At 35.3% G+C, this 12,540-nt stretch overlaps 1 pseudogene; it reads right to left on the reverse strand.

Moving 5' to 3' along the window:
- Nucleotides 1-7,968: 7,968 nt before the first annotated feature.
- LOC111149453 lies at nucleotides 7,969-10,465 on the reverse strand (annotated as a pseudogene).
- Nucleotides 10,466-12,540: the final 2,075 nt, after the last annotated feature.

A 12,540-nucleotide genomic window follows, 5' to 3' on the forward strand; every position in this document is an offset into this window, starting at 1 on the left:
ATAATGCTCAAATATACATGTTAAAATATCTTATAAAATGATAACATTTGTTCTGCACTAGTTATTTACCTTTTAATTAAAAACACTAAAAATCTAGGCATGGATTGATAAGAACTTGGACATTGGAGGTGATATGCAAAAGAAATGCTTGGATATGAATAATTTTTCTTCCATGGTATATAATTTCTAGTTCTTTCTAGTTTTTCATGATTTTTCTCCATTGGAACTTATAGCTACAAAATAGTTCACTGCCCCATGGCTGTTGAAGCCCATCAGTTCAAAGCTATGCTACACTCTTTAACTGCAGTTGGGGAGACATGAGATATAGTGGTAGGACTTGGAACTAAAGGGATAAGAGAGAGAAAAGCATCAAAACTACTAGCTCTTTTCTTACTTAGAATTCCAGAAGAATAATGCTACTGTTGGGGGGGGGGGGGTGTTACAAGACAGAGAAGTGATTTGTGTGGTGAAAATGAAGAAATTCAGGGCATCTGGATTGCTCAGTTGGATAAGTGTTTGCCTTCAGCTGGAGGGTGGTAATCTCAGGGTCCTGGGATTGAGCACCATAGCAGGCTCTCTGCTCAGCAGGGAGTCTGCTTCTCCCTCTCCCTCTGCCCCTCCCTCTGCTCATGCTTGCTTTCTCTCCAATAAATAATTAAAATCTTTTAAAAAAATAAGAGAGTTCAATTTTGAATAGAATGTGCTTCATTTTGCATGTATTGAGAATTAGTTGCTGGTGGGCCATGTTAAGTGAAGATGACCCATAGTTCATTCCACACATTGCTTTACTATGAAACAGAGTGGGCTGGCCCTGTGTAGATTTTGAAGGAAAAGGAGGAAGAAAAAAACCAAAAACAAGAAGGGATGTGAGAATGGTAAAAGCAGTTACAAAAAAAATAAATAAATAGAATCTTAATTTTTGTTTTTAAAGAGACGAAGTGAGGAGTGGAGTCAGGTAACTGAGAGTTCAAGAAAATTGAAGATTGAGTATATTCAGTTAGAAATATTTTTAATTTGGTTGGAAAAAAAAATCCTAAAAGAACAGTTTCACTACAGGAAAAGATTGAGGATTTGAGACACCTAAAAAAGTCTGAGAAAAGCAGAATGGATACCACTAGAATGAATCAAAGTACAGAAAAACTGGCCCAGGAATCTGAGGAAAGAGGAAAATCTGTGTGGCAAGGAGGGGAGCTTCTTATTAAAGTGTGTGTGTTTCAGATATATTGTGAGGGGAAGGTAATAATATTTGATAGTCTTAGGAAAAGCAAAGTTGGATACTTGATGGAGGAACTGGGAGAGAGAAAATGAGTGAGCATAAGGATTTCAGAAGTTCAGCGCCAGGATGCAGGGTATGAAGTCAAAGCTATAATTCTCAGCAGAGAGAGGGCCCTGTCCCCATAAAGGAAACATGTTAGTATCTCAGAAACAGTTATTTTGCAGCTTCCCATAGCCCCCAGAGCTCCAATAATGTCCCTGAAAATGGTGTGCATTCCAATAGAAAAACTATATGGTTTAAAAAAATACGAATGGGGAAAATACGAAGCATATGAGGCACAAAAAATAATCTATGAGATGAAATTAATTAAGACATCAACATGGAAATTTTTGTTACAGAAGGGCAATGTGATATAGCAAGGAGTTCTGAGATTAGAAAGACCTGGACTGACCTGGCTTTGCTATGTGTAGAATATTCCAAGGTCCATTTATTTCTTCAGCCCTAAAAGAGATATGATATTCGCCTTTATAACAAGAGTTTTCTGAGGATCTAATAAGACAATGAATGTCAAAATGCTTTATAAATGTGAAAGCCCTGTACAAACTGTTAGAATTTTTATTGTGATTAATGTTATTTAGATGGTAGTAGATGAAAGATTTGAGTCAAATTTGAAGACCTTGACATTTAAAAGTTAATTTACCTGAAAAAGACAATAATAGAAATGACAATTAAAATTAAAATGAAGAGATTTGGGGGAGACCTAAGAATTTTTGGTCAGGAAGTTCTTTTTGTGAGTAAGCAGCTGACTTACTTTCCCTGCACTCAGCATAAAGAAGAGAACTCACATCCACTTGAAGAGATTATGTCCCATAATGTTTTCAGGGAGGAGTCTAACCTGCATTAGAACATCCAACTAGAGATAGAAGGAGAGTTAAGACATAATATTATGTATATATTCTTTTACATATATTCCTATATTTGGTGTATTAAAATATTATAAGCTAATACTATTATTATCCTGATTTTACACATGAGGAGCCAAGGGCAAAAATATTAAATAATTCTCCCTGTCGTCACACAAATAGTACATGTTAGTTCCCTAATTCCAGTCTAACTTTCTTGGGGGTCGGGGGGGAAGTCTGTGTTCTTTCCAATATTCCTTTGGAGACTTAACATTTAGCTTAAAATTGGGTTTACATGTATTTCACATTTTTTTCTTTTGTAACTGAGCTAAAATGGCTGCTTTTTGGTGGGATGGATGAAACCTCACAGGAGCCCTTTCTCTTAGGGGGGACAAGTATCCTTTCCTTATTTCCTTCATTTGAGATGATGCGTGAAGCAACAGTTTGCAGTCAACTGAAATGTTACTGGAATTTGAAAACTTGACGTTATGCTGCTTTCTTTTTTTTCTTTCCTTCTTTCTTCTCTCCCCTCCCTCCCTCCTTCCCTTCCTTCCTTCCTTTTCCTCTGTCCCTTTCTCCCTCCCTCTCTCTCTTTTCCTTTCTTCCACCCTTTCTTCCCTCCTTCTACTTACCCTCTTTGGGAATCTGTGCGCTGAAGACTCAGTGTCATAACTACCTTCTTCCTGCTAACCCGGCTGGCATGGCATATCCCAGCTACTATGTGGGTGTGTCCCACAGATGTGTGGAGTAAGTTGTGGTGTAGTTTTTTGGGGACATAATAAACATGTTGCAACAACAAAGCACCAGCTAAACAAACAAACAAACAATTTTTTAGATTCTACACGTTACAGCTAAAGTTTTTTGAATACCTTTCTGATTTCTTTTAAGTTGTTATCCTTCAGATGTGTGTTTAATCTAATTCTGGATTTATCTAGATACATGAGATTTCCCTATGCTCAGGACATCATGATAATTTGCTGCAGGTGGTCAGTGTGTAATTCTCTTTCTCCTTAAATGGTTCTTGGCTAGATATACTGAATATGCTATTGAGTTCTGTTGGGCTCTGAAAGTAAGAGTTAGTAAGAATAGCAGCAGGGTTTTTCTCCTCTATCTGCACATTTGATAAGAATATTCTGATATTCTGAAACAGAATATTCCTAAATCAAGGAAAAAATTCATTTAAACTTTTAATATTGGAGAATTGTTAACATTTGGAAAAGATTCTAAGTGCAAGTGATCTCTTCTCAATATCCAAACAATTTCCTAGACTGCAATAAGACAGTTGAATGAAAAGACATTACTGGGCTATAGCATAATATGTATTAAAATATACTATTTCAGTATGCATCATGTAGACAGATTTTATAAGAAGTACTTTTCAAAAGAATAATGCAACAATTCTATGTCTTATTTAAATCTTTTGGTGACTAAGTCCATTAAGATAAAAGTATTTCAAAACATTTTCAGTTCTAATAAAGAAAATCCTTTTTTCTCCAAGATTTTAGATACATTTATGTCGTCACCAATATTTTTAAATAGCTTTATTGTATATTTGGTTCATATTTACTTGGTAGAAAATCTACCAGTAATTTCCATAATTGCGTTTTCCTTGCAAAATATACTTTTAATTTGTGCTAACTCAGAAATAAATGAATGAATGACAGAGGAATTTGCCTTTGCAGGTAGGAAGCAATATTGTTAATTTCCCCCAAAGGGACAGTCAACCATGCCAGAAATGGCTAAATAATTAAAAGGGAAAGATAGAGAATGCATACACCTGTTGTAAGTAATTTGCCAAGTGAGTTTTATTATCAAAAGCTGTTTTGTTGGAGTTAACAGAGGAAATTGATTGGTTTTGAAGATAAGATCTGGACAAATGGTCAAGAGACCAAATATAATAACATATAGTTTTATAGATCTGCTGGAATGATATTTAGGTTCAGGTGATAGAAAGCCTCTCTGAATCCCCCCCTCCTTATAGGAATATAGAAACAACAACAACAAAAAATTCTTATTTACTGCTTTATTCCTACATGGACATCTCAATCAAAATAGCCACCAAATATTAACTGATTATCTACTGAGGACCTGGTAGTTCACCCAAGAGTCTATAAACCTAATAAGAACTATAAAGGCTAAAGGGATTAAGGACTCCATCAAATGCACTCTACTCTTAAATTCTACTAATTCATTTTTCTGTTTTTACTAATGAGGCTTTAATAATAATAATAGTTGAAAAATATAAAATAAAGCTCATTTTTTATTTACTTGTTTTATTTTTCTTAGTGATATATACTACATATTTATATGCAAAATATAGATTATATATAATATATACATATAATGTATACATGGTATATGTTACATAGTGATATTACTTAGACTTATATTTTTAAAATATTGTAACATAACTACATATTTATGTACACTTATATACATAAGCACATACAACTAGAATTCGTAATTCTAAATAATATTACTAACTCTAAAAATATACACAGTGTTTCTTGAAAAATAAAGCAGTGCAAATGAGTGAAGTTGCTAATGCTTCTTTCACATTAGCGTTGTTGTTATTGATATGCACTAAAATCTCCAATGAAAGAAATAGAGCCCCAACATAGAATGAAGGGCCAAGTAGGGGTTTTTCATTCTACTTGCTGGGTCATCCACTCAAACTATGCTTCTTCTCCTATCTTCAACTATTATCAGCAGTAACCATGAGAGTCAACATTTTTTTCTTTTCTTCTATGACCCTGCTCAAAAGCAGATAGAGGCAGAATGGAGAGAGCGCAAGTGTCCCCCTTTCTATTTTTTTTAATTTTTTTTATTTATTTGACAGAGATCATAAGTAGGCAGAGAGGCAGGCTGAGAGAGAGAGAGAGAGAGGAGGAAGCAGGCTCCCTGCGGAGCAGAGAGCCTGATGTGGGACTTGATCCCAGGACCCTGAGATCATGACCTGAGCTGAAGGCAGAGGGTTAATACACTGAGCCACCCAGGTGCCCTGTCCCCTTTCTAATTTATAACATACGGTAACTGCTTTCTCTCCGGTCACACATACATATCCCCCAAAATTGCAAATGCACATTATATAACAAAATCTCAGAAGGAAAAGAAACAAACTCCCGAAATATGGTAAAACATGAACGTTTGTAGTGCATGAGCAAAGACTAAATAAAATTTAAAATCTAGTGTAGTTTTTTTGTTCTTCCACAAGATCAAAACTGAATTTTATAGTTGTATTTAGATAGAAGGGGAAAAAATGAAGATATTCAAATAGACTAAAACACAGTTCTTCACCTAAAATTCTAATTTTTCACTTTATGCAAACCATCTACTAAATCTCTCCAACCCATTTTGGAAAAATGAGATCATATTAAACATTACTGAATTTAATTGTCCCTACCCACTGCACACAAAAAGTTAGAGGAGGGTTTAATTAGCTTTACTACTCTTGACCGCAAAATAAGGGAAGCAAACTAATACTTTTTTTTAAAAATTTATTTGACAGACAGAGATCACAAGTAGGCATAGAAGCAGGCAGAGAGAGAGGAGGAAGCAGGCTCCCCGCTGAGCAGAGAGTCCCATGCGGGACTTGATCCCAGGACCCTGAGATCATGACCTGAGCCAAAGGCAGAGGCTTTAACCCACTGAGTCACCCAGGCACCCCAGCAAACTAATACTTATTGCATATGTGTTGTTTGCCAGGTACTCACACCTATTTTTCATCTCCTCAAAACAAATTTGCTGAGTACATATTATTTTACACATAAAAAGAAACATCTGAGATTTAGAAAGAGTGTATGATTGCCTAATATCACAAAGCTCTTAAACAGCAAACCTATTATCAAATATATGTGTGCCTGGCTATAAAGCCTGACTCCTTGTATAACATACTACCTCGTTCCTAATGTAGTTAATCATGTATGATCTTAAAATCTTACTTAACTTTTGTACATGTTGACCTCTCAGGGGAGTTGTAAGGTCTTCAAAGAATTGGAGCCTGGGATTCCAAAGGAATAAACTGAAATGTGGGATGTGAATTTTAATTCTGTCAGTTACTAGCAAGTAGGAATTCTCCATGTATCTCATTTTACTGATACATAAGATGGGATTATGATACTACCCTGATAAATTTGTATTAGTGAATATGAGCATTTAAATTTGTATTTAGCAGATATTTACTACCAGTAAAGACAAATTTCTTTTCTATTTCATAAACATATTTTATTTTAGCTTTATTTCTCATTAGGTCTATCATGTACTAAGGATCTGCAAGGATAAACCAAAGTTATTACGCATATATTATGTTGTAGATACTTTAGTGAACATTATCTCTTATTAATATCTCATCACAATCCTCTGAAATGTTAACCTGCCCCAGAGTTTATTTTGCTTCTCTTCTCAAGCTCTATACTTCCCATGAGCATTCAATCTTTTGTACTATCTCATAGCTTTAAATATACTTCTCTGAGTTTCAGACTCAGTGTATTCAACTATACTTGAAATTGCCATTTGAACGGCTAATCAATATATCAAAAATGCATTTGACCTAGAACTTTTCATTTCTGAGTCTGTAACCTAATCCTACAGCCTTTGCCAACTTCCGTAAATAATACTTCTATCCAACTACTTGTTCAGGCAAAAACCTAGGAGTCCTCATGATTCCTTCCTATTACTCATGATCTCACACATCCTACCCAACAGCAAAATTTGCCTACTGGCAAAATTTACATTTCAATTCATCCACTTCTATTCTTATCAGAATTGACCGTCTTGGATCTATGGGACCATAACTTTTTAACAGGTTTGTTCCTTCCAACTACACACTTATCACCCTTTGACTCTACATAAGAGCCAGAGGATCTCTTAAAGATGTAAAGATGGTGGTAAAGATGACAGCTTCCCATTGCAAGAATAAAAATCCAGTCTTCTTATCCTGCCCTATCAATTCTGGTTGACATGATTTCTGCCGGATTTTACCCTCTGTTATATTTTAGCCATCCTCTTTTCTAGGAAGTTTCTTGAATAACTAGGCTCATTTCTGCCTTCAAAATTTAACATTTGCTACTATTTTTAACTTGAACATTTTCCAGCAGTTCATTCCAGCTCTTTATAGAACAAGGTTTCTTCTTACCTTGCAGGTCTCAAACCCATGTTATCTCTTCAGTGAGTCCTTTCTCCCTGATGCCATCAAATATGTGGTTTATGTGAGACCATTTCCAACAGCACCTTGTTTTTATCTGATTCATAACATATTTTTACTGGGTTATCCATTTTTCACTTGTACATATTATTTGGATATAAAATAATATGTGGTTTATGAGAGCAAAGATCTTTTATGTCTTTTGTTTACCTCAGCATTGTCTTTTACTTTTTGGGGAATAGGGCAAGAGAAGTGGGTGGGGGAATAATTCAAGGGAGTATATGGAGTTCAGAGTATATGAAACTGGTAATACAAGCATGGGATGAGATGACCAAGTAGATGAGATTTTCTATTGACTTCTATACTCTAATGAAAATGATATGGCATATATGTAATTGTCTAGTACATGATATTCACTAAATGTCAGTTGCCTTTTCTAGCAGGATTCTCCACATGCTATACCTAGACATCATCATCCTTTCTTTTTCAGGGAGTGAAGCTCATGTAGAAAAATAAGGAACAAAATGTACAGTACAGTTTGGGTAATACAGTTGGCTAGCTGACTCCATGCAGGGCCTCACTGTGTCCCTATTCTCCTCATTCCATTCTTTCAAGATGGGGCCAGGAGAAGAGCTTCCTGAGTGGCTTTCCTGAGGTCTAGCCAACTTGTCCAAGATTCCATGTGGAGGACTATGGACTGCAACTCTCTAGTGCACAGTCCTCTCTCTTTGGCAATGATAATTGTAGAGAAAGAAGCAGACACTCATGCTGATTCCACAGACTGTCTTCAGGATCTCATTAGCCTTGCTGTGCTCAGTATCTTGCAAAACCACATCATTCACAGCTAGGACTTGGTCCCCTTCCTGCAGTTCTGCTTGATGTGCATCAGAGTCAGGAATCACATTGGAGATAAAAATGTCTAGCTGAGAGGCTTTTCTTCCTCAGATATTAAATCCCAACTGAGTTCCAGGAGGCTTCTTCAGTGTGACAATTCAAGACAGAAAGTGGATCAACTCATTTTTGTAGCCTGGGTAATATACCCTTTCATGAGGAGGAATCTATGCTGGAGATTCTCATAGGCAGGCAGAAAAACCTCAGGCTAGTCATCATAAGGAATTGGCTGTCCATCTCTAACAAGTCCCCTCAGGCCTCAGTGCCTCAGGCTCCACTCACTGCCAATTCAATCTAGAAAGTGGAAGCAGATTTTCAGATGGATCTGAAAGGGTGGGGTCAGGGTGCAATATTCGGGCCCTCCCCTTTCCCATGCACTAAGATCTTTTAGGTCTTATTCACCACCATATTGCCAAGTGCCTAGAACTGCCTGATATATATTAGTTCTCAATGGACATTTATTGAATAAAGGAATAGGTGGCTAACGTGATGTTATATTCATTCATAGATGATAAAAAAAAGGTCAAGGGTGTATAAAAATTCTAAACAACAAAATTAGGAATAAACATAAGTCACTTGATAGAAATAGATGTCTACAAACTATGTGGCAGTTTTTCAATGGCTAACACATAAGCATTGATTTATAAAATACACATTTAGGAGTTCTTCAGAGTGATTTTTCTTTTTTCCAATTATCAAGACATGTTTAAGGGCTAGTGGCTTCAACTTATATTGAAATGTGTGAAATAGCTAGACTTTCATATATTTCTACTCAAGTAAGCATAAAATTAACTGAGATACATTATATCCTTTCACAAAATGTCATATGAAATCAAATCCATCATTGAATGTGGCTAAATTGTTCTTTACAGTTGTTGTATTGTGGTGCTAACTGAAGATATGACCCAATCAAACACCATCATGGTAGTTATCATGGCATCCTACTTTCCATAATGTATGCTTTCACCTCAACTGGAAGAGGTACAGCCAGGTTGCTACATCACTTAGTTTCAAGGGTATCTTGTATTCTCTCCTCCATGGAGTATATAATTAGATAGCTCTGGCAAGGATTATGGTAGAATCTCATCTTTGCCAAAATACATTAAATAGTTTGTTGTGCTTCCCCCTCCCCCAAGATTCCTGCCCAACAATCAACTTATCAAATGTGGTTGTTATCAAATGGCATAATTAATTTTTTATTCCCTTTCATGCAGAGAGGGCACACCAAAAAGAGAAACATGCCATGATCCATGTAGAAGCACAACGTTAAGATTCCAAATTGAACTGAGGAATATTTTTGAGGTTTTGAAATTGAAGCATTTTATTCCTCTGAAGAAAAATCTTCAAATGACAGAGAAAGGCAATATGGAAGTTATCTTAATGTCTAAAGATAACTTTCATTTGGTTTGGTTATCCAACAACTACTATAATCCTTTAGGAAATTCCCAAAAGATGGTTGTGCAGTATGACATAAATTCTAATCAAACCAGGGAGAAGAAAGGAAAGAGATGACTTATCCTCTGATATTAATTCTTTGAGTTTTGCCTCACATTGTTATCCTTAATGAAGTCCACCTCTTTCTCTCTGAATTCCAAAGACAATTAGTGTGTTCCTTTCTGTACTACAACTTGGAGTATTTATATTGTGGTGTGGTCAATTGTACACATCTTCCATCTCACATTAGCTTATAACCTCATGAATGGAAAGATTTGAGGTTTATTTTTCTTTCTCTTGGGTACTAATAATAGATCATAGTTCTTGGGTTTCAATTTTTTTAAGCAGTAACTAAAGTTGCTCTTTTTAAGTGTGCATGAGGTTTTTTTGTTAAGTAATTTACAAGAATTATCTGTTGGCAGGAAAAAAAGAGAGGAAGAAAGGTGATGAATGAGGAAGAAATAACTCTTACTAAGACTTATTTTTTAGATAAAAAGGCTTTGATCTAAGGAGTTTAGCTACGAGCTAAATTTTCCTCATATTTTCAAACCTTTATTTTAAGTCCACTGGAGGTAGGAATGCCAAGCATCAGGACACCAACTAAAGCTTTCATCGACAAGGGGACAGCTTGCTACTAATGTTTAGGCAATTAAAAGATCTATCTGGGAGGCACTGCTTTGCCAACATGAAAGTCTTCTGCCTCCGTGACTCTGCCTCACATTCCAATCCCTACATGTGTCCCATTGATCTCTTAAGAGAGCAACAATTAATTCCAGGTGTCTCTTTGGGCAAAGCATATTCCTGGCTCACTTGTGAAATTGTGTGTTTTCTAATAAGTCTCTTTGCTTTCCGCATTCCAAGAAAGTGCATTTACCTCATAATGATGCAGTATGCTATAAAACCAAGTTTTCTGTAGCAAATTCTTGCTATAACTCTCAGTGTCTCTCAGGGCTTACCTGTATATCCTTGGACAAGTCTTTCTAGCCTCAATTTTCTATCTTTTAAATGTGAATAATAATTTTGCTGTTTATTTCCTTACCAGGATACTAGTGAGGGGAGAGGGGAACTGAAATAAAATACTGCAAAAATCAGAAATATAGATGTAAGGTCTAGGAAAAAGTGCTGTCTGACAGGTCAGCTCCCTAGGGATACTACATTTTACTGATAATACTTAATATTGTAGCATGTGCAGAGCCTGTATCTTTGCCTAAACTGTTTGGAAGGAACACAAGAATAAAGTATCTAGGAGAGAAATAAGAAAATAGAGTGCCCCCCAAAATCAGAATAATTACATTATTTCATCCTTCTCAGGACTAAGGGTAAAGCAAAATTCTGAATTTCAATTAAAAAAAAAAAAGAATTTTGCATTTCTTTAATCAGGGCCATAACAAAACACAAAAGGAAGTAGGAGAAAATTAGACAAATAGGAAGAAAAGAAATTTCTAAATTTACTCTAGGATTACACTATTATCTTCTTTATTTGTCTATCATTTTTATACAGTAGTTATTCCTGAAGGTAATTATTTGGCAAAGAGCAAAGGAAAAAAAAAAAGTGTAAAGTAGCTTTGTGGAAAAAATGTAGACTTCTAATGTGTATAATTTCTCCTGTGTATTTTCTATTGATTATTGGAAAAATCCCTGTATCATTCCTTGTTCAACCTGAACCCAAATAAAATAATATATTTCCAAATAATATTTTTAAATAATGAATTTCAAGGAATTTGAAGCTGTTGTAATATAGTATAAAGAATTTTTATATGAAGGATCAGAAAGACTGGTTCTGGTTTAATAACTGGGAGATGGCCTAAATGATACAATTTACCTCAGTATTTAGTTGTTCCTCTGGTTAGATTTACTAGTTGGACAGGCAGGGGAGCAACAAAGTTGTAAAATGGAAAGATACTTCTGATTCTTGACTTCTAAGATCTGCATTATTTTAGTTTGAAAAGATATTTGATTTTCATCTCCAATAATTTGCTTCATATTTCATATTTTTTCTTGTGGTGATTTTGATTTTAGGAAAGACTAATTAGAAAAATGAAAATTGATCACTTAGATTTAATGGGATTTCTTGAAGTGATTTTATTTTTTACTACTGGTGAGTTTTAGGCAAATTACATATGCCCAAAGGCAATCTCTTCCAATTTATCAGTGCAAGTATCTGTATGACATCAAAGGAAAAAAAAAAAAAAGACCCCCAGGGGTACTGGGGAAGCTTAGTTGGTTAAGCATCTGCCTTCAGCTCAAGTCATAATCCCAGGATTCTGGGATCAAGGCCTGGTCCTGGGATCAAGTCCCATGTCAGGCTCCCTGTTCAGTGGGAGTCTGCTTCTCCCTCTCCCTTTGCCCTTCCCCCATTTGTGCTTGCTCACTTTCTCTCTCCTTCAAATACAAAAATAAAATCTTAAAAAAATAGACCCCCAATTAAAAAAAAAATAAATCTATGCAACTAAAAATTTAAAAATTCTTAAAAATTTTTGGTAAGTAATATACAAAAAGAAAAAAAAATTCATAGAGAAGATGTTTAGAAAACATTTTTTAAATGATGACTTAAACATGTCTACAATGGTAATTCAAATTAAAAACCCATTTAGTCTTGGTTCCACAATCCTGTTTTCAGGAGGCATATTTTCAGAGGGCAAAAAAATCCCTATATTTTGCTTTCCTAGACCAAGATACTATATCTTTATGACTCCTGTATTCCCAGGATTTGGTTAAATTATCTATTTCCTATGTTCTCTAAAATAAAAATTCCGCTTAGGCCAAGAGTTTAAAAAATGGATACTTTTCATCTTATTATCTTTTGCATTTCAAAATTTATCTATCCACAGGAAAATGCCATGTTGTTTTGGTACCATACTATATCAAAACTAATGACTTACCACCTCAGGGTGTAGTGAAAGCCACCTCAAAAGGCAAGTGTTTGGCAGAAGAAAAGATGACTTTCAGCATGA

Source organism: Enhydra lutris, unplaced genomic scaffold (genome assembly GCF_002288905.1).
Source record: "Enhydra lutris kenyoni isolate GAN:26980312 unplaced genomic scaffold, ASM228890v2 scaffoldscaffold2, whole genome shotgun sequence".
NCBI lineage: Eukaryota > Metazoa > Chordata > Mammalia > Carnivora > Mustelidae > Enhydra > Enhydra lutris.